A 22,205-nucleotide genomic window follows, 5' to 3' on the forward strand; every position below is an offset into this window, starting at 1 on the left:
ATGGGCTTCAACTTTGCTGGTAAGCCCATTATGTGGCACTTTATCAAACGCCTTTAGGAAGTCCATATACACCACATCAACTGCATTGCCCTCATCAACCCTCTCTGTTACCTCAGCAAAAAACTTGTTCAAGTTAGTTAAACACGATTTGCCTTTAACAAGTCCGTGTTGGCTTTCCTTAATTAATCCACACTTGTCCAAGTGACTGTTAACTTTGTCCCTGATTATCGTTTCCAAAAGCTTCCCTACAACCGAGGTTAAACTGACTGGCCTGCAGTTGCTGGGTTTATCCTTACACCCTTTTTTGAACAAGGGTGTAACATTTGCAATTCTCCAGTCCACTGGCACCACCCCCGTATCTAAGGAGGATTGGAAGATTATGGCGAGTACTTCCACGATTTCCTCCTTAACCTTTTACCTGATGAAAGCCTTCCCCCAGGGGCTAATTGCAACTGGGCAACCTGGAAGTGCCTTAACAGACTTAGGACCGGTGTAGGTTGCTCAAAGGTGTCACTAAGCAAATGGGGATATTCAACCAGCCCGACAACTTGTGAATGTGGAACTGAGGCACAGACTATGCAACATCTCCTGCAATGCCCATCGTTAGAGGAACCCTGCACTGTTGCAGATCTTGCCGAATCCAACAACAAGGCGCAAAAATGTGTCCAGTTCTGGCTGGGTTATGTATAGACTGTCCGTGGACACGATAAGAAGAAGAAGAAGTTCAGACAGCCTTTCTAGTACCTCCTCTTTATCAATTTTTATCTCATCCACTATCTTCACTATCTCTTCTTTCACCATGACTTTGGCAGCATCTTCTTCCTAGGTGAAGACAGATGCAAAGTACTCATTTAGTACCTCAGCCATGCCCTCTGCCTCCATGCGTAGGTCTCCTTTTTGGTCCCTAATCGGCCCCACCACTCCTCTTACTACCCGTTTATTATTTATTATGCCTATAGAAGACTTTTGAATTCCCTTTTATGTTAGTTGCCAATCTATTCTCATATACTCTCACTTTGCCCCTCTTATTTTTTTTTCACTTCCTCTCTAACCTTTCTATATTCAGCCTGATTCTCACTTGTATTCTCAACCTGACATCTGTCATACGCACCCTTTTTCTGCTTCATCTTATTCTCTATCTCTTTCGTCATCCAGGGAGTTCTGGCTTTGGTTGCCTTACCTTTCCCCCTCGTGGGAATGTACCTCGACTGTACCCAAACCATCTCCTCTTTAAAGGCAGCCCATTGTTCGATTACAGTTTTGCCTGCCAATCTTTGATTCCAATTTACCCAGGCCAGATCCGTTCTCAACCCATTGAAATTTGCCTTCCTCCAATGAAGTATTTTTAATCTAGATTGCTCCCTGTCCTTTTCCATAGCTAATCTAAACCTTCTGATACTATGATCACTGTTCCCATAAATGTTCCCCTACTGACACTTGCTCCACTTGACCCACCTCATTCCCCAGAACCAGATCCAGCAATGCCTCCTTCCTCGTTGGACCCGAAACGTACTGATCAAGAAAGTTCTCATGAACACACTTCAGAAATTCCTCCCCATCTCTGCCTTTTACACGATTATTATTTGAAGTCTCCCATTATTACTATTCTATAGTTCTTGCAGCTCTCTGTAAATTCCCTGCAAATTTGCTCCTCTATACCCTTCCCACTATTTGGTGGCCTATAGAATACACCTAGTAGTGTAATGGCACTTCTATTGTTTCTCAACTCTAACCAAATAGATTCTGTTCTTGACCCCTCCAGGACATCCTATCTCTCCAGCACTGTAACATTCTCCTTAACCAATACTGCCACACCACCTCCTTTCTTTCCTTCCCTATCTTTCCTGAACACCTTATAGCCAAGAATATTTAAAACCCAATCCTGACCTTTTTTGAGCCAGGTCTCCGTTATCGCCATGACATCAGATTCCCATGTGGCTATTTGCACCACATCAGAGATTCCAAGAGAGATTGAGTTGAGAGAGAGTGTGGTAAGTGGGAGAAAAGTCATTTAAGTGTATTTTGTGAAATTTAGTGTGTTAAAAAGTTAATTATTTGAAGTGAGTTTAATTTTTAAAGTGTAAATTAAACTGCTGGGGAGTTTAAACCGGAAGTAGAATCCGGGTATAAAAGGGGCGGGACTAGTGCGATTGCACAGAGTGCTGTGGCATTGAGTGTAAGCAGAGTTTGGTAAGTGGGAGAGTTCGGGCAAGTGGGAGGTGAGGGGGTGTTTTTGCTCTGTTTTGTTCCCCACTCCCAGGCTTAGACAGCACTGCGGAAGCAGAGCAGCGAGATGAGTCAAGCAAACAGGCCCCACAGACAGTATTCAAAGAGGAGGTTGGTGATCAGCTGGTTGGTAGGTTTTCTTCCTTCTCTTTTATACCTTTACGTTGGTAAGTCCTATTGAATAGTGGTGTGATATTATCATCTATATCTGGGCAGGGTCTTCATAACTAATAATAAGAAATTTAATTAATTATATAGAATGGAGCAGGTGATGTGCTACTGTTGCGAGATGTGGGAGCCGGTGGACCCCATTGAGGCTCACAGTGATTACATCTGCAACAAGTGTTTGCTGCTAGAGGAACTCCGGCTCCATATTGAGGTGCTCGAGACTGAGCTTCAGACACTGCGACACATCAGGGAGGGGGAGAAGTTCCTGGACTCTATGTTTCAGGAGGTAGTCACACCTATGAAATTAATTAATTCAGATGTAGTCCGTGGTCAGGGACAGGACGGTGTGACTATGAGTGAGGCAGGTACGGGGATCCAGGAGGTAGTGTTGGAGGAGCCGCAGCCCTTGCTCGTCAAACAGTTTCGAGATTCTTTCTCCCTGTGAGGGCGGGAGCGGCGGCTGTAGGGAGGATGAGCAACCTGGCCACAGCACCGTGGAATGGGGGCCATTCAAGTGGGGGGAGTAAAAATGTTGTAGTGGTAGGGGATAGTATCATTAGGGGGATAGATAGGGTTCTCTGCAGTCGAGAGCAGGAGTCCCGAAGGCTGTGTTGTCTGCCCGGTGCCAGGGTTAAGGACATCTCTTCTGGGCTGGAAAGAAACTTGGAGCGGGAGGGGAAGGATCCAGTTGTTGTGGTCCATGTTGGTACAAACGACGTAGATAGGACAAGGAAGAAGGTTCTGTTAAAGGAGTATGAACAGCTAGGGGTCAAATTAAAAAACAGAACCTCAAGGGGAATAATCTCTGTTACCTGAGCCACAAGCGAATTTGGCTAGGATAAATAAAATTAGAGAGTTAAATGCATGGCTCCAAGACTGCTGTGGGAAAAATGGGTTTTGCTTCTTGGGACACTGGCACCAGTACTGGGACAAGAGGGAGCTGTTCCGTTGGGACGGACTTCACTTGGCCAGTGCTGGGACTAGAATCCTGGCGAATCATATAACTAGGGCTGTAGCGAGGGCTTTAAACTAATTAGTGGGGGGGAGGTTTCTAGAGAGCAAATAATAAAAATGACTACGGAGAAGGTCATAGACTTAGGTAGAAGTGGGGGAATTAAAAAACAGAGCATGTCAGGAAGGGACAGAAGGTATGGAGTAAAAGGTTAAGTAGTAAAAGGGGAAAAAGCAGGAACTAAGTGTCACAAAACATATTTGAAAGTTCTTTATCTGAATGCACGTAGCATTCGTAACAAAATGGACGAGTTAACGGCACAAATAACTACATATGGGTATGATCTTGTGGTCATTACAGAAACATGGCTGCAGGGTGACCATGACTGGGAATTAAATATACCAGGTTATTTAACAATCAGGAAGGACAGGCAGGAAGGAAGGGGAGGTGGGGTGGCTATGTTAATAAAGGAAGGAATCACTAATACAGAGAAATGATATTGGGTCAAAGGATCAGGATAGTGAAACAGGTTGGGTGGAGATACGAAATAATAAGGGGAAAAAAACACTAGTGGGCGTAGTCTATAGGCCTCCGAACAGTTGCAACTCTGTTGGACGGAGTATTAATCAGGAAATAGTTGAGGCTTGTAATAAGGGAACAGCTATAATTATGGGGGATTTTAACTATCATATTAACTGGACAAATCAAATTGGGCAGGGCAGCCTTGAGGATGAGTTCATTGAGTGTATTAGGGATGGGTTTCTTGAGCAGTATGTAACTGAACTGACCAGGGGGCAAGCAACCTTAGATTTGGTACTGTGTAATGAGACAGGATTAATTAAAAATGTCCTAGTAAAGGATCCCCTTGGAACGAGTGACCATAACATGGTTGAATTCCATATTCAATTAGAGGGTGAGAAGGTTGGATCTCAAACAAGCGTGCTGAGCTTGAATAAAGGAGACTATGAAGGTATGAGAGCGGAATTGATTAGAGTGGACTGGGAAAATAGATTAAAGGGTAAGACGGTACATGATCAGTGGTGTACATTTAAGGAGTTATTTTATAACTTCCAAAAAAAATATATTCCACTGAGGAAAAAAGGGTGTAAAAGAAAAGATAGCCATCCATGGCTAAGTAAAGTAATTAAGGATAGTATCCGACTACAAGTAAAGTAATTAAGAATAGTATCCGACTAAAAACAAGGGCATATAAAGGTAGCCAAATCTAGTGGGAGGATGGAAGATTGGGAAGTCTTTAAAAGACAACAAAAAATAACTAAAAGATTGATTAAGAAAGGGAAGATAGATTATGAAAGTAAATCAGCAAAAAATATAAAAACAGACAGCAAATGTTTCTATAGTTATATAAAAAGAAAAAGTAAATGTTGGTCCCTTAGAGGATGAGACCGGGAAATTAATGGTGGGAAACATGGAGATGGCAAAAACGCTGAACAATTATTTTGTGTCAGTCTTTACGGTAGAGGACACTAAGAATATCCCAACACTGGACAAAGAGGGGGCTCTAGGGGGGGGGAGGAGCTAAATACGATTAAAATCACTAAGGAAGTGGTACTTGGTAAAATAATGGGACTCAAGGCGGATAAATCCCCTGGACCTGATGGCTTACATCCTAGGGTCTTGAGGGAAGTGGCGGTAGGGATTGTGGATGCATTGGTAATAATTTTCCAAAACTCCCTGGATGCAGCAAAGGTCCCGGCAGATTGGAAAACTGCTAATGTAACACCCTTATTTAAAAAGGGTAGTAGGCAGAAGGCTGGAAACTATAGACCTGTTAGCCTAACATCTGTGGTTGGTAAAATTTTAGAGTCCATTATTAAGGAGACAGTAACGGGACATTTGGATAAACATAATTTAATAGGTCAAAGTCAGCATGGTTTTATGAAGGGGAAGTCATGTTTGACAAATTTGCTTGAGTTCTTTGAGGAAGTAACATATAGGGTGGATAAAGGGGAACCAGTGGACAAAGTGTATTTAGACTTCCAAAAGGCATTTGACAAGGTGCCACACAAAAGATTATTGCTCAAGATAAAAAATCATGGGATTGGGGGTAATATTCTGGCATGGGTGGAGGATTGGCTATCTAACAGAAAGCAGAGAGTTGGGATAAATGGTTCGTTTTCAGACTGGCAATCAGTAACTAGTGGTATTCCGCAGGGGTCAGTGCTGGGTCCCCAACTCTTTACAATCTATATTAATGACTTGGAGGAGGGGACCAAGTGTAACGTATCAAAGTTTGCAGATAATACACAGATGGGAAGGAAAGTAGTGGGTGAGGAGGACATAAAAAACCTGCAAAGGGACATGGACAGGCTAAGTAAGTGGGCAGAGATTTGGCAGATGGAATACAATACTGGAAAGTGTGAGGTTATGCACTTCGGCAGGAAAAATCATAGAGCAAGTTATTATCTTAATGGCAAGAAACTGGAAAGTACTGTAGTACAAAGGGATCTGGGGGTCCTGGTGTACGAAACTCAAAAAGTTAGTATGCAGGTGCAGCAAGTGATCAAGAAGGCTAATGGAATGTTGGCTTTTACTGCTAGGGGGATAGAATATAAAAACAGGGAGGTATTGTTGCAGTTGTACAAGGTATTGGTGAGACCGCACCTGGAATACTGCATACAGTTTTGGTGTCCATACTTAAGAAAAGACATAATTGCTCTCGAGTCAGTACAAAGAAGGTTCACTCGGTTAATCCCGGGGAGGAGGGGGTGGACATCGTGGAGAGGTTGAGTAGATTGGGACTCTACTCATTGGAGTTCAGAAGAATGAGAGGCGATCTTATTGAAACATATAAGATTGTGAAGGGGCTTGATCGGGTGGATGTGGTGAGGATATTCCCAATGATGGGTGAAACTAGAACTAGGGGGCATAATCTTAGAATAAGGGGCTGCTCTTTCAAAACTGAGATGAGGAGAAACTTCTTTACTCAGAGGGTAGTAGGTCTGTGGAATTTGCTGCCCCAGAAAGCTGTGGAAGCTACATTATTAAATAAATTTAAAACAGAAATAGAGTTTCTTAGAAGTAAAGGGAATTAGGGGTTACGGGGAGCGGGCAGGAAATTGGACATGAGTCTATGTTCGGAATGGTCATGGCCCTGTGGGTAACGGAGCGGGCCCAGGGGCCGTGTAGCCTGGTTCTGCTCCTACTTCTTGTGTTCTAATTATGTGTTAGATTTCAGGAGATGGTTCTATTCCTGTTCCTGGCTGGGGTGGAGATCACCTTTTACAGAAGGTAAGTACTGTAGAAAATATAGGGACAGTGATCTCCTGGACGAGTTTCGATCACCTAGATGGGTCGGAGAGTAATTTCCCAGATTTTTTTCTCCCAAATTGGCCATTGGGTTTTTTAATCTGGTTTTTTGCCTCTCCCAGGAGATCACATGGGTTTGGGAGAGATGTAGAGTGATAGTAGATTTGAGGTTAGGATCAGATCAGCCATGATCTTATTGAATGGTGGAGCAGGCTCGAGGGGCCGATTGGCCTACTCCTGCTCCTATTTCTTATGTTCTTATGTTCTTATAGCGGAATATAAGATAGTAAACAGCATACAAAAGGAAGATCATTACACTACTTCAAACTAAATGTTGAGAGTAGGACAAAGGGTCACTGGTTCACTCTTATAAAAAGGCAAATGTACGACTGATGTGAAGAAGAACTTCCTCATATAAGAGGTGATCAACATGAAGTGGACATCTGGCAAGCATTGTGGAGCGAGACTTCAGTGGAGTGTGACTTGAGCAGAGCGTGGCAATCTCTTGCTGGGAGTTGTGACTGAGGGAGTTAGGACTGGTTGGGAGTAAATTGTATACGACTTGTTCTGCCTGTTTTTTTTGCTTTTTTCTCTTCTGTTTTATTCACAGATTTCCTGAAAGATAAGGATGTTGAACCCTGAGTCCCAAAGAAAACTAGAGCGATTCCAACATGAGGTGTGCTCCATGTACACCTTTAAGGTAACATTGGTGAGAGATAGTGTTGAAGTGAAGCATTGTAGGGCTTTAATTTGCAATAAATGTGTTCAGGTTTTGTCTCTGCAGCAGGAGATCATTTGCTCAAAAAAGAAGATTGACCAATTAACATACTTGGTGGATTTCGATGACTTCTTGACGGCGACAAAAAGTAAGTCATCATTGTCTGGCATTGATATTACTGGATCATTCACCACTTTGAATTCTTTTGTTGCTCCAAATAGGTATGCCCCCCTTTGTGATTTGGAGGAGACAATAGGCAATGAGTTCAGCACCAGTGACACTGATCAACCTCAATGCTCATATCAACATATTGGAAAAGGTAAGGGGAAGGCTGCAAAGTCTAAGAGGACATCGTTGGGTGAACAGCCAAGGAAAAGCAAGAGCAGCGTGCAATCCTCATCGGGGACTCTATCATCAGGCATAGAGCCAGCACCCTATGTAGAGGTAAGATAGGGGACTCTATCATCAGGTGTACAGACAGCACGCTGTGTAGAGGTAAGGCTCTGTCAAGAGCAGTCTTCTGTTTTCCAGGGGCTAGGGTTGCAAAGGGGTGGAAAGTTTCCGATAAATTTCCAGAAACTTTCCACGGGAAGTTTAGCTTGGGAATTTTGCCCAAAAAAGCACATGCTAGCATAATATTGGTTTTTTTGTATTTCTTTCTTTTTTTTCCCCACAGGTCCTCTCTTAATAATTAGTAATTTTAAGGAATTTCTTAATCAATATATGTTTATCTTCTTACTTGGCTTGTTTTAATAATTACAAGTTCTGTGTGTGACTGTGAACAAATGTGTCGTGATTGGTTGGATGAGTGGATGAGCGATTAGCTCCCTCTATTTATAATATTTGCATATCGAATTGTGATTGGCCTGCAGGCATCTGTAAGACTGCTATAGTTCTTTTAAGATCCAGGTTAGGGGTCCTGAGGGAAGTCATTTTGTTTTCTGCTGATGTTGTGATGATGCAGTAAGTAAATCAGACTTTATACCAAATAAACCAGTTACTTGTTGAACTCTGTTGTCCTTCAATTTAAAATATACAAAATAATACACTATTGGTGATGTAGCGTCGTGTGTGTACAGGTCATGCTTCCATCACATGGAGCATCAGCAAAAATGTACTCACCCTGTTGCAATCGTGCTGATCGACCGCAGTTCGACACAGAGATGAATGCCCTTTATTTCTCTGCATAGAACAATGCCACGTTTACCGTCGCATGTGTGGAAGCATTTTACCCCAGGCATTAAAGATGGAAAGACTGTGTACATGTGCAAACACTGTAGAAAGCCATATGTAAAGAATGCCACAAAGATGCAGCAGCATTTATCCAAATGCAACAACTTCACTCAAAGCTCACAGCAGTCAGCCCAGAGTTCCTCTACTTCCATTCAAGAAGATTATGGTTCTCATTCAGCATCAGGCTCCTTATCATCAGCAACTCCTGGCCCACTTGGAAGGTTCTTTGATACAATGGATAACCATAGCCAGAAGAATGCAGATGAGTGCCTTGCTCGAGCTGTATATGCAACAGGCTCACCCCTCATGCTCACAGCCAATGTGTACTGGAAGAGATTTTTCAATGTTATTCGCCCTGCATACTGTCCTCCAACCAGACATGCTTTGTCTACTTATTTGCTAGAGGCTGAGTATAACAGAGTCCAAGGAAAGCTCAAAGAAACGATAGCGATAACGATAACGAAGAGCACAGACACGAAGGACAACAGACACACAGGCACATACATTGCTGATGTGCTGAAAGTGGTCATCAACGATCTTGGATCACAACAGGTCTTTGCAGTAGTTACTGACAATGCTGCGAATATGAAGGCTGCTTGGGCTCAAGTGGAGGAGGCCTACCCTCATATTACATCTATTGGGTGCGCAGCTCATGGGCTTAACCTGCTCCTCAAGGACATCATGGGTTTGAGAACCATGGAAGCACTGTACAAGAGAGCCAAGCAAGTTGTTAAGTATGTCAGGAGAAAGCAGGTAGTTGCAGCAACCTACAACTCCAAGCAAATGACAAAGAACAAGAACACCACACTGAAGCTGCCCAACAACACTAGATGGGGTGGTGTTGTCATAATGTACAACAGCCTTCTGGAGGGTAAGGAGTCGCTGCAAGAAATGGCAATATCCCAGTCTGGGGATATGGAAACCACCATCAAGAAAATACTGCTGGATGATGTGTTTTGGGAGAGAGTGGTTAGCAGCCTTAAACTACTCTCACCAGTAGCATCTGCAATTGCTCAGATTGAAGGAGATGACGCTGTCTTGTCAGATGTTCTCAGGCTTTTTACTGATTTAAAAGAACAAATCAGCATTGCCCTACCCACATCCCTGCTGCTCAAAGCAGAGGAGAAGGCAATTGTTCAATTCATAGAGACGCGTCAAGAATTTTGTGTCAAGCCGATTCATGCTGCAGCATACATGCTGGACCCAAAGCATGTTGGGAGACCAATATTTTCTGGAGAACAGATCAACAGTGCTTACAGTGTGATTTCTACCCTCTCACACCATCTCAATCTGGATGTGGGCAAAGTTCTGGGAAGTCTGGCAAAGTTCTCTACCAAGCAAGGTCTTTGGAATGGGATATGGGAATCATGCAAGCATATCAGTGCACATACCTGGTGGAAGGGACTTTGTGCATCTGAGGCCCCGTCACCTATTGCATCGGTGATACTCCAAATCCCACCTTCATCAGCGGCCTCTGAACGAAACTGGTCACTTTTTGGGAATACGCATACAAAGGTGCGCAACAGGCTGACTAACAAGAGAGTGGAGTAACTGGTGGCTATCCGGGCAAACCTACAACTTATTGAGCCAGATACAGAAGTGTCCACCACACAGCTAGACACTGACACAGAGGAGGAAATGGACACGTCAGAGCCAGAGTCAGAGAATCAGGAGGAGCAATGAGGAGTAGAAGACTCAGAAGACTCATGAGTAGAAGACTCAAAGGGACAAAATAAGGACAAATTACAGGCTAAATAAGCTGACACTCTTTTTATTTTATTTTAGATGGGTCTTTTTTGTGGGGGTTCAATAAAGTTCAAAATTATAACCTAAATAAAGTTTTGAAAGCCTGTTTTTATTTGTATGGAATAGTATGTCTATTTTGACGACAAAGATAATATAAGGGTCAGAGACAAAAACCATCAGTGTGCAAAAAAACTCAAAATTCCCAAAATTCCCATAAATTCCTGAAAATTCCCATGGAAAGTTTCCTCTTTTAAAAATTCCCAGAATTTTGCAACCCTACCAGGGGCCAAGGTAGCTGGTCTCTGGGATCGTGTGGATGATCTGATGAAAGATGAGTGCCAAGGTACTGTAGTATTGGTACTAATGATATAATGGATAGAAATCCATTTGTTTTGCAGGATTCCTACAAAAGCCTCACAGCTAACCTTCAGCAAAGGGGTGCAAGGGTAGTCGTCTCCGGGCTATTACCAGTCATGTCCAGATCGATGGAGAGGTACAGCTGAATCATAGGATTTAGCATCTGCCTTCAGGATCTTTGTAAAAAGAAGCTACACTTCATCAATAATTCGCTGGAAAAGCTAAGTTGTTCAGGAGGGACGGCCTCCATCTTAACTTCCTGGGAGCACAAAGGTTGGCAGAGGGTGTTGAGCATGCTTTCAGAAAGCATTTAAACTAATTCAGCAAGAGGATAGTGCAGATAAGTTCAAAGATAGTGTACAAAGGGCTGGTATTTAGAGGTCCTTAGTAGATGAGAATCATAAATGTATAAATTTAAGTGTAGCCATTGACCAACTAATCTTACCCATAATTCCCTGTGGGTATGAAATTATTAAGGGGGGAAAAATTCGCTATCGCCCATTTTGGGGCGCTAATATCAGCCGGACGCAAAGTTTAGCGCCCGGCGCTAATTATTGCCTCTGACTGCAAAATTCCCCTCTATCGCCCCTGGAGGTGATTTGAGCGTTAAATCAGGCGCTACACACCTCTCTTAAGGCGCAAACGTTGTGAAGGAATAAGCCAATATTAAGATGTTAATACATGAGAAACTGGGTTTAAAAATCTAAAAAACCTCAGAGACATAAGCTGTAAACAGAAATACAGGCTTCTGAGATAAGATCAGTTGTTAAACAAAGTTGTAAAAACCAAAAGCTTTGAAATGGGAATTAGTTAAAAATACTAAAACAATGAAAGATTGAAGCAAACCATTGGTGCTTCTGAAAGGTCTACGGTTTGCAACCAACACAATGAGAAGTCCCAGTTTAAGGTGTTATAAGCTAACACATTGGAACAGAAACACAAACATTAAAAGAACTATGTGAAAAGATGACATCAAGTAAAAGAAACACCTGCTGGTCAAATAATTTTTATGTTAAACTTGGATGACAGGAAACATAAGATTAAACATGCAACCAATTGAGATAGCTAGAAATGCATGAAAAATTCAGTTAAAGTGGTTTTGATTTATATATAGTAAAAACCATACCAACAAGAAGACTTTGAAGATATGACTTCAATAGATGACACCAAGCAATTACATTGTGTTTGTATTAAACTTGGATCACCACGGAGTCACAACGTCTGCTAAAACCAGTAAAGCCAATATTAAGAATTAAATGGAAAATCTTCAATAAGAATGGCATCAAACAGAAATCATTGCTGTCATTGTTTTTATGATGGTTTTTGAAACACCTAAAGGTAGAGAAATAATTATGCATGCAATAGTTGAATTGACAGTAAGATAGAAAGCATTCAAAAGAGAGAATGAATAGGACAATTAGCTGACATCAGCAGAGAACTTCAAAGAATAAACCACTGCAAAAAGAGTATATAAAACATTGCCTTTCTGTTGAAAAGGTCTGAACTCGCTGAACGGGCCAAGCATTTCTCAACTCTTCAAAGGCATCTCTGTAAGTCTTTAACTTTGAGTCTCGGGTGATCAAAGAGGTATTATTATTTGATTTTGGTGGATGTTCTGGATTTAGAAATAAGTAAGAAAAGTAGAAATGTAATGAAGTTAAGACTTGAAAATAAGGATCTCTGAGAAAGAAGAAATGTAAGTTATTTGTTTTTGGACTGCAATGTTGCAATGAACACACCAGCTGTTAACTACATGTCGGTTCTTTAATAAATTTATAATTTTAGAATGGTCTCAAATTAATATTTCTGTATAAAACTCGCGAACTCAAATCTCTGTACATTCTTTGGTGAAGAGTTGCAGAGTTCTGGGGGGTATTCTGGACCCTTATAATATCCGGAAGGTTACAGTCTAGTTAAACTTATTAAAAATGCTATCTGGAGGACGGTAATATCTTCAGTCGTTCCTTTCCTTTAGGGAGAGATAGCCTGAACCTTTAGACCCATTTAAGCGTCTTGTAGAATTCGGCTATCTCTAACTTTAGTTGAAGGTGAACGTCTGGGGAATATGCCTGATTTGGGGTAGCCCAAAAGGGCTAGCACTTGTAATTATCCCTTCAACGTCAGGGAGCGAGGTGCTACCTCAGAACGCTGCTGAAGCTTAGGCGATGCCAATTACCATGGAAGCCAGACAGACTGGCGCCGTCCAGTTCTTAAAGGGGAGGGGCATCTTGCTGGCCAGCCACTCCCTGCTCATTGCAGCCTTGAATCTCGGCCTGGGGAGACCTCAAAAGCAATTGTGTTGGAAGCACTAAGAGATAGGCCCACGGAAAGAGCTCGGCACTTAGGAACCTCAAAAGTGGCGCTGAGGACCAAAACTCCTTAGGATAGCGTTAAAACCTAAACTTTTGCCGACAAGAAAAGGCAGGAAGCGCCCGCCTTTAAATAGCACTCCCCCAGCCTTTTCCTGACTTGAAAATGTTCCCCTCTACCTGTCGTTCCTAGCGGCAGGCGCTAAAGGCAGGGGGCGCAACTCAGTATCCGATCTGGGGCACTACCGGGGCGTTGCATGCTTGACTGATGTCACAATCTGCAGGCGCAGGAGATCATGGCAGTGGTGTTTAGCGCCGCCACAAAACGACTGGTCAATTTCATGAGCGGCGCTAACATCGCCATGCCCGGGCGCTAGCTGCTTTGCGCAAAGCAACTGAATTTTTACCCCTAAGGCTTGTTCAAAAGGCAGCCGCAAAGACAGTCAGAAGCAGTTTTGACTAAGCTCTGATAAACAGCCACAGGCTGTGACTGAAGGTTAAATTGTTAAATAACATATTATAATGCTAAGTAGGAATTAGAGTTCGCTAAGCAAAACTAATGGCAAAGATAATTAAAAGTTAATTAGTATAAGGAACATAAAATGAGAGAGATCATGGGAGTTAAGGTATCCATCTGGTAGATTGAAGTGAGATAGTCTGGATACCCGAAGACTAGTGAGAAAGCGCTGACATGGCCCCTTGGTATAGAAAGGCTTTATACTGCTCGTAGCAGGGAAGCTAGAACTAAGAGAGATAAGGTAAATTCCAATGAGGTGAAGAACGTATAAAAAAGATAATGATGAACATGGTAGAGTTGTCGGAAAAAAACTGAGCCAGGCGGGGCCAAGATGCTACCCTTAGTCTGAGTGACAATGGTATTTTGGCCATTAGAACCAATTGAAAAAGGTGATTTTGTTAAAGACCATATCTGGACACTGGCCAAACGAACTTTTGATAAGAAAAGGGTTTAAACCTTGATACTCAAAGAACAACTTCACACAGGCCTGCTGCAAGAACGAAGGAACAGACTGAAGACAACGTCACCTGTGTCCGAGAGGCTCCAGAAACCAAGGGCTGCGAGCTACTTGTTGAACTATCGTCTGTTGTTAAGTATGTTACACTGTAAGCTTAATATAACTTGAACTAATGCTCAAACATACTGGCTGAGATCATTAAAAACTTACAATTAGCAACCCAAATGGGACAAGACAAAGCGGCTAGTATTGTGTAATAGATCGGACCTCGAAAATAGCCGCCTGATCAGCTGCTGCACTCGAGAAGAGATTAACCCCTCATGGAGAGTGCCCGTGGATTGCACGGCAATAGTTATTGATATTAGAGGTCTGTTAGGAAAATCACAAAATGGCTAGTAAGAGTTTTGTTAACGCATATAAGAGTAAGTTAGACAGACGTACCTGTGGTGGAAAGGGTGGACAGCTTTAATTCCTCGGAGTCCACATCACGGAAGACCTCTCCTGGTCCCTCAACACCTCCTCTCTGGTGAAGAAGGCCCAGCAGCGCCTATATTTCCTAAGGAGGCTGAAGGGATGTAATCTGTCACCCCTGATCCTCTCTAACTTTTACCGTGCACTATAGAGAGCATCCTGACAAACTGTATCACAGTATGGTATGGCAGCTGTAGCTACTATGACCGGAAAGCCCTGCAGCGGGTAGTCAAAACTGCCCAACGCATTACCGGCACCCGGCTACCGACCATAGAGCACATATACCAGAAACGCTGTCTACGGAGGTCACGGTCCATCACCAAAGACCCTACCCACCCCAGCCACAGTCTGTTCACCCTCCTGCCATCTGGGAGACGCTACAGATGCATTCGCACCCGTACGACCAGATTTAGGAACAGCTTCTTTCCCAGGGCTGTCATCCTACTGAACTCCACAAATAAACTCTAAAGCCTGCACATCTGCCAATGCACTTTATTATGGTTATATTTATGTTCATATACTACAAGCCAAATGTATGTTGAATGTTTAAATGTCTTAATCCAAATGTACACTCTCGGGAGCCGCAAGCCTACATTTCGTTATACTGCACTTGTGCACCAACAATGACAATAAAAGTTGATTTGATTTGATTTGATTTGTGAGGAGGAAGTGCAGGTATTATTGACAGAATGTTTAATCAAAGGAGACCGAGTCCCCTTTGAAGAAGTGATAAACTTTAATCAGGAACATGTGAATCTAAAAAAAATTAAGTGATAAGGCTACTAGATGACTCACCTATGCAGTATTCTACTGTGCTCAAAGAGATGATGAGTATTGTAAGAAACAAAGTAAAGAGATAGAAGAGCTAAACGCACAACACAAAGAGTTAAAAGAAAAACATAGCCGGGAGGTAGAGGACTTAAAAAGACAGCAAGAGCTGAAGGTGGAAGACCTAAAAGGAAGGCAGGTTCATAAGAACATAAGAAATAGGAGCAGGAGTAGGCCAATCGGCCCCTCGAGCCTGCTCCGCCATTTAATAAGATCATGGCTGATCCGATCCTAACTGCCAATCTACTATCACAGAACCATCTCCTGAATCTAACAGAATTAGACACACGAAATAGGAGCAGGATCAGGCTACACGGCCCCTGGGCCCGCTCCGCTACCCACAGGGCCATGTCCGATCCGAACCTAGACTCATGTCCAAATTCCTGCCCACTCCCCGTAACCCTTAATTCCCTTTACTTCTAGGAAACTGTCTATTTCTGTTTTAAATTTATGTAATGATGTAGCTTCTACAGCTTTTTGGGGCAGCATATTCCATGGACCTACCACCCTCTGAGTGAAGTAGTTCCTCCTCATCTCAGTTTTGAAAGAGCAGCCCCTTATTCTAAGACTATGCCCCCTAGTTCTAGTTTCACCCATCATCGGGAACATCCTCCCCGCATCCACCCGATCCAACCCCTTCACAATCTTATATGTTTCAATAAGATCGCCTCTCATTCTTCTGAACTCCAATGAGTAGAGTCCCAATCTACTCAACCTCTCCTCATATGTCCATCCCCTCATCCCCGGGATTAACCGAGTGAACCTTCTTTGTACTGACTCGAGAGCAAGTATGTCTTTTCTTAAGTATGGACACCAAAACTGTATGCAGTATTCCAGGTGCGATCTCACCAATACCTTGTACAACTGAAGCAATACCTCCCTATTTTTATATTCTATCCCGCTAGCAATGAAATCCAACATTCCATTGGCCTTCTTAATCACTTGCTGCACCTGCATACTAACCTTTTGAGTTTTGTGCACCAGGACCCCCAGATCCCTTTGTACTTCAGTACTTTCCAGTTTCTTGCCATTAAGATAATAACTTGCTCTACGATTTTTCCTGCCAAAGTGCATAACCTCACACTTTCCAGTATTGTATTCCATCTGCCAAATCTCTGCCCACTTACTTAGCCTGTCTATGTCCCCTTGCAGGCTTTTTATGTCCTCCTCACTCACTACTTTCCCTCCCATCTTAGTATCATCTGCAAACTTTGATATGTTACACTCGGTCCCCTCATCCAAATCGTTAATATAGATTGTAAAGAGTTGGGGACCCAGCACCGACCCCTGCGGAACACCACTAGTTACTGATTGCCATTCTGAGAATGAACCATTTATCCCAACTCTCTGCCTTCTGTTAGATAGCCAATCCTCTATCCATGCCAGAATATTACCCCCAATCCCATGATTTTTTATCTTAAGCAATAATCTTTTGTGTGGCACCTTGTCAAATGCCTTTTGGAAGTCTAAATACACTACGTCCACTGGTTCCCCTTTATCCACCCTATATGTTACTTCCTCAAAGAACTCCAGCAAATTTGTCAAACATGACTTCCCCTTCATAAAACCATGCTGACTTTGTCCTATTAAATGATGATTATCCAAATGTCCTGTTACTGTCTCCTTAATAATGGACTCCAAAATTTTACCAACCACAGATGTTAGGCTAACCGGTCTATAGTTTCCAGCCTTCTGTCTACTGCCCTTTTTAAATAAGGGTGTTACATTAGCTGTTTTCCAGCCTGCCGGGACCTTTGCTGAGTCCAGGGAGTTTTGGAAAATTATTACCAATGCATCCACAATCCCTACCGTCACTTCCTTCAAGACCCTAGGATGTAAGCCATCAGGTCCAGGTGATTTATCCGCCTTGAGTCCCATTATTTTACCGAGTACCACTTCCTTTGTGATTTTGATCGTGTTTAGCTCCTCCCCCCCATAGCCCCCTGTTTGTCCAGTGTTGGGATATTCTTAGTGTCTTCTACTGTAAAGACTGATACAAAATATTCACTCAGTGTTTTTGCCATCTCCATATTTCCCACCATTAATTTCCCGGTCTCATCCTCTAAGGGACCAACATTTACTTTAGCCACCCTTTTTCTTTTTATATTACTATAAAAACTCTTACTATCTGTTTTTATATTTTTTGCTAATTTACTTTAATAATCTATCTTCCCTTTCTTAATCAATCTATTTGTTATTTTTTGCTGTCTTTTAAAGTTTTCCCAATCCTCTATCCTCCCACTAGATTTGGCTACCTTATATGCCCTTGTTTTTAGTCGAATACTATCCTTAATTTCTTTACTTAGCCACAGATGGCTATCTTTTCTTTTACACCTTTTTCTTCTCAGTGGAATATATATTTTTTGGAAGTTGTAAAATAACTCCTTAAATGTACACCACTGATTATGTATCGTCTTACCCTTTAATCTATTTTCCCAATCCACTCTACTCAATTCCGCTCTCATACCTTCATAGTCTCCTTTATTCAAGCTTAGCACGCTTGTTTGAGATCCAACCTTCTCACCCTCTAATTGAATATGGAATTCAACCATGTTATGGTCACTCATTCCAAGGGGATCCTTTACTAGGACATTTTTAATTAATCCTGTCTCGTTACACAGGACCAGATCTAAGGTTGCTTGCCCCCTGGTCGGTTCAGTTACATACTGCTCAAGAAACCCATCCCTAATACACTCAATGAACTCATCCTCAAGGCAGCCCTGCCCAATTTGATTTGTCCAATTAATATGATAGTTAAAATCCCCCATAATTATAGATGTTCCCTTATTACAAGCCTCAACTATTTCCTGATTGATACTCCGTCCAACAGAGTTGCAACTGTTCGGAGGCCTATAGACTATGCCCACTAGTGTCTTTTCCCCCTTATTATTCCTTACTTCCACCCAAACTGTTTCATTATCCTGATCTTTTGACCCAATATCATTTCTCTGTATTACAGTGATTCCTTGCTTTATTAACATAGCCACCCCACCTGCCTGTCCTTCCTGATCGTTAAATAACCTGGTATGTTTAATTCCCAGGCATTGTCACCCTGCAGCCATGTTTCTGTAATGGCCACAAGATCATACCCATATGTAGTTATTTGTGCCATTAACTCGTCTATTTTGTTATGAATGCTACGTGCATTCAGATAGAGAACTTTCAAATATGTTTTGTGACACTTAGTTCCTGCTTTTGCCCTTTTTATTACCTTACCTTTTACTCCATACCTTCTGCCCCTTCCTGACACGCTCTGGTTTTTAATTTCCCCACTGCTACCTAAGTCTATGACCTTCTCTGTTGTCATTTTTATTATTTGCTCTCTAGGAACCTCCCCCCAACTAGTTAGTTTAAAGCCCTCTCTACAGCCCTAGTTGTATGATCCGCCAGGACTCTAGTCCCAGCACTGGCCAAGTGAAGCCCGTCCCAACGGAACAGCTCCCTCCTGCCCCAGTACTGGTGCCAGTGTCCCAGGAAGCAAAACCCATTTCTCCCACACCAGTCTTTGAGCCACGCATTTAACTCTCTAATTTTATTTGTCCTAGCCAAATTCGCTCGTGGCTCAGGTAATAATTATTACCCTTGAGGTTCTGTTTTTTAATTTGACCCCTAGCTGTTAATACTCCTTGAACAGAACCGGTTTCCTAGTCCTATCTACGTCATTTGTACCAACATGGACCACGACAACTGGATCCACCCCCTCCCACTGCAAGTTTCTTTCCAGCCCAGAGGAGAAGTCCTTAACCCTGGCACCGGGTAGGCAACACAGCCTTCGGGACTCTCGCTCTCGGCTGCAGAGAACTCTATCTATCACCCTAATAATACTATCCCCTACCACTACAACATTTCTATTTACTCCCCCCTCTTGAATGGCCCCCCATTCCACGGTGCTGTGGCCAGGTTGCTCATCCTACCTGCAGTCCCTGCTCCTGTCCCCACAGGGAGTAAGAACCTCAAACCTGCTGGACAAGAGCAAGGGCTGCGGCTCCTCCAGCTCTACCTCCTGGATCCCCGTACCTGCCTCACTTGTAGTCACACCATCCTGTCCCTGACCATGGGCTACATCTGAATTAATTAACTTCATAGGTGTGATCACCTCCTGATACACAGAGTCCAGGTACTTCTCCCCCTCCCTGATGTGTCGCAGTGTCTGAAGCTCAGACTCCAGCTCATCAACATGGAGCTGGAGTTCCTGTAGCAGCAGACACTTGTCACAGACGTAATCACCGTGAGCCTCAATGGGGTTCACCGGCTCCCACATCTCGCAACAGTAACACATCACCTGCTCCATTCTATGTAATGAATTAAATTTTTTATTGTTAGTTATGGACACCCTCTGCCCGATTATAGATGCTAGTATCCCCTTTAATTAATTGGATTTAAATTAAATCAATCCCTCTAATTACACCAGTTAAATGGTTTACCAACAGTCACTCTGCACCAGAAAGGCCTTATTAACTACAACCCACAGAGTTAAAGTTTGGAAAGAGCACCTAACACGCCACTTACCCAAACTCACAGCACTCTCTGCTTGCTCGCACTAGCCTGCTCTTTTTATACTGTTTGTTTGTTTACAGCCAAATGAGTCACCCCTGCTGATTGGTTAGAAAACTGGTTTCCACTGCCTGCTGTGCCAATTTACTCCTATTGCAGTGTAACCTTGTTTTACTCTTCTTAAACCAACAGAATCCCAAATATTTAACTTTTCCCCTTTACTTAAACTGCTTAAGTAATCTTATCAAGAATGATTTAAAGAGAAATAACAATTAAAGAACTCACACACTTACCCAAACTCACAGCACTCTCCGCTGACTCGCACTCAGTGCTTGCTCGCACTAGCCTGGTCTTTTTTTTAAGGAAGTGGGAGATTTGAAAAGGCGAATTACCGACTTAGAGAGCCAGACCTCTCAAGCTGCGGTAGTTCTGCAACAACAGAGCTTGTGCGCAGTACAGGCGGGAAGTGCTATGCATGAACTAGAGGAAACCAAACAGGCATTACAGTCTTGTGAGATAGAGAGGGAGAATCTTACGCGTGATTTACAAGATGCCAGAGGTGCCCTGAGGGAAGCTCTCCAGCGCCTTCATAGAGAGACAGACCACACGCAATGTCGGTTGAAAATATATAAACTAGAGGGAAAGCTGGGAAAACAGGATGCTGTTGTGGCTGCCGTTACTGCCAGATCATATGATTCGGTGGTAGGAGCAGCGGGGGGAGGAGAAATGATAGACTGGGACGCACTGGAAGAAAAGGTGCATCAGCACAGCCGTCGTGATGGATGGGAAGACCCTGGGGTGTCCCTCAGCCATGACAATAGTAAAGGGTCGGCCCCTGTGAGTGTCATTGTTATAACCCAGGCCTATAATGACAAGGGGGAGAAAACCTCCTCCAAGAAGCGTCCGTTCCCCTCAATGCTGCCGACGTACAAGCATGTGTTAATGAGTTGGGCCCCATAACACTATCCGAGTGTCCCATCGACGTTAAGGTTCGATGGAATGCTTGGAAGCGGGGACACAATGAATTAGAGGACTCCGATTTCAAACGCGTCCTCCTTGCTGCCACAAACCCCAAGGTACGGCAAAATCTTCCGTTCCTGGTTTATAATATCGGCACTACCTCGGCAACAGTCATGGAGTCCATTCAGGAACAGTTAGGCATTAAAAGCATGGATATGGCTAAGAAATTTCATCAAACAATACAGGGACCAGTAGAGTAACCCACTGTATATAGTGATAGGTTCTACGCGGTTTATGGTGGAACTCAAGGGGTTGCTCCTGACTCCGAAGACGAAGGGAAGGACCAGGAACCGTTCAAGAAACAATTCTTGAATGGCTTGCAAAGCTCACTGAGGCGTGCCTTATGACACACTGTCTCGCCCGAGACTGGGTGGACTGAGCTACTCCAGACCATTAATCAGGCATGGGCTTTTGCAAGGGAGGAGTGTAGACCAAAAAAACCTGTTGGTGTGGTAGAAGGGCCAAAAGTTAAACCTTCTGCACCCCCTTTCCCATATCGATTCGAAGGAAATTGTTTCAATTGTAGGAAACCTCAACAACAGGGCCAACGGTACCCTCCCTTTTGAGGAAATTCACCCCTGCACACGATAAAATCCGCTAATCCTCTGGAGACCAAGGCAAATCAATTGGCCAGAGAAATGGGTAAATTGACGGCCATACTGAGCACCCATATTGCTGCAAGAGCTAATCCAGTGGCGGCCGTCTCGGATCCTGCTGGGCAACAGCCACAGGGATCCCGGGCGACAGCCCAATGAAGGGGACAGGCCCCCTCTTGGTAGGAAGTGGTGTTAACGGGCGACTGGAAACCGACGGACTGACAACAAATCATGCTTACTGATACCGGCTCATCCATTACCATCATCCATACCCCACACCCTAAACGCCATGCTGCGGCAGGCATGGGCTGCTTGACGTTACAAGGCTTTGATGGGAGGTCAACCTCTGCTTTTAAGGGAGAAATGATAACTTTGCGCACGAACGGGATTGATTTGACTGTTGATGATCCCGTCATGATGACAACTCCTGACGGAAGGGGCATATTGGGAAGCGATGTTTTGGAAGGGTATTATTGATTACAACCAGAGATGTATTTGGATTGGGACAGGTAGTGAATTGGTCGAAATATCGGATGCCCACTCCGTATTTGCGATTAAGAGGGCTTGCTTGTACGAGACGCCAGATCACTCAGATGAGCGAGTCAAATTAATAATTCAAGCGCACTCACCCGCATTCGCCACTAGTAAGCACGACTGCAGTCGAATGGAGGGTGAGGAGATGATTAACAGTCCGCCCCACTCCTTTGTTAAACGGTACCCAATTCCCAAAGAAAGCCATCCCTATATTCGAGACATCATCGAATTTCTCTTAAAACAGGGCATTCTGAGAACTGGTACTTTCACGACCAATTCACCGGCTTGGCCAGTTCAGGAGCCGGACAA

This window comes from Somniosus microcephalus, chromosome 8 (assembly GCF_052327205.1).
Source record: "Somniosus microcephalus isolate GS21.2 chromosome 8, FLI_Smic_1.0, whole genome shotgun sequence".
Classification (NCBI taxonomy): Eukaryota; Metazoa; Chordata; class Chondrichthyes; order Squaliformes; family Somniosidae; genus Somniosus; species Somniosus microcephalus.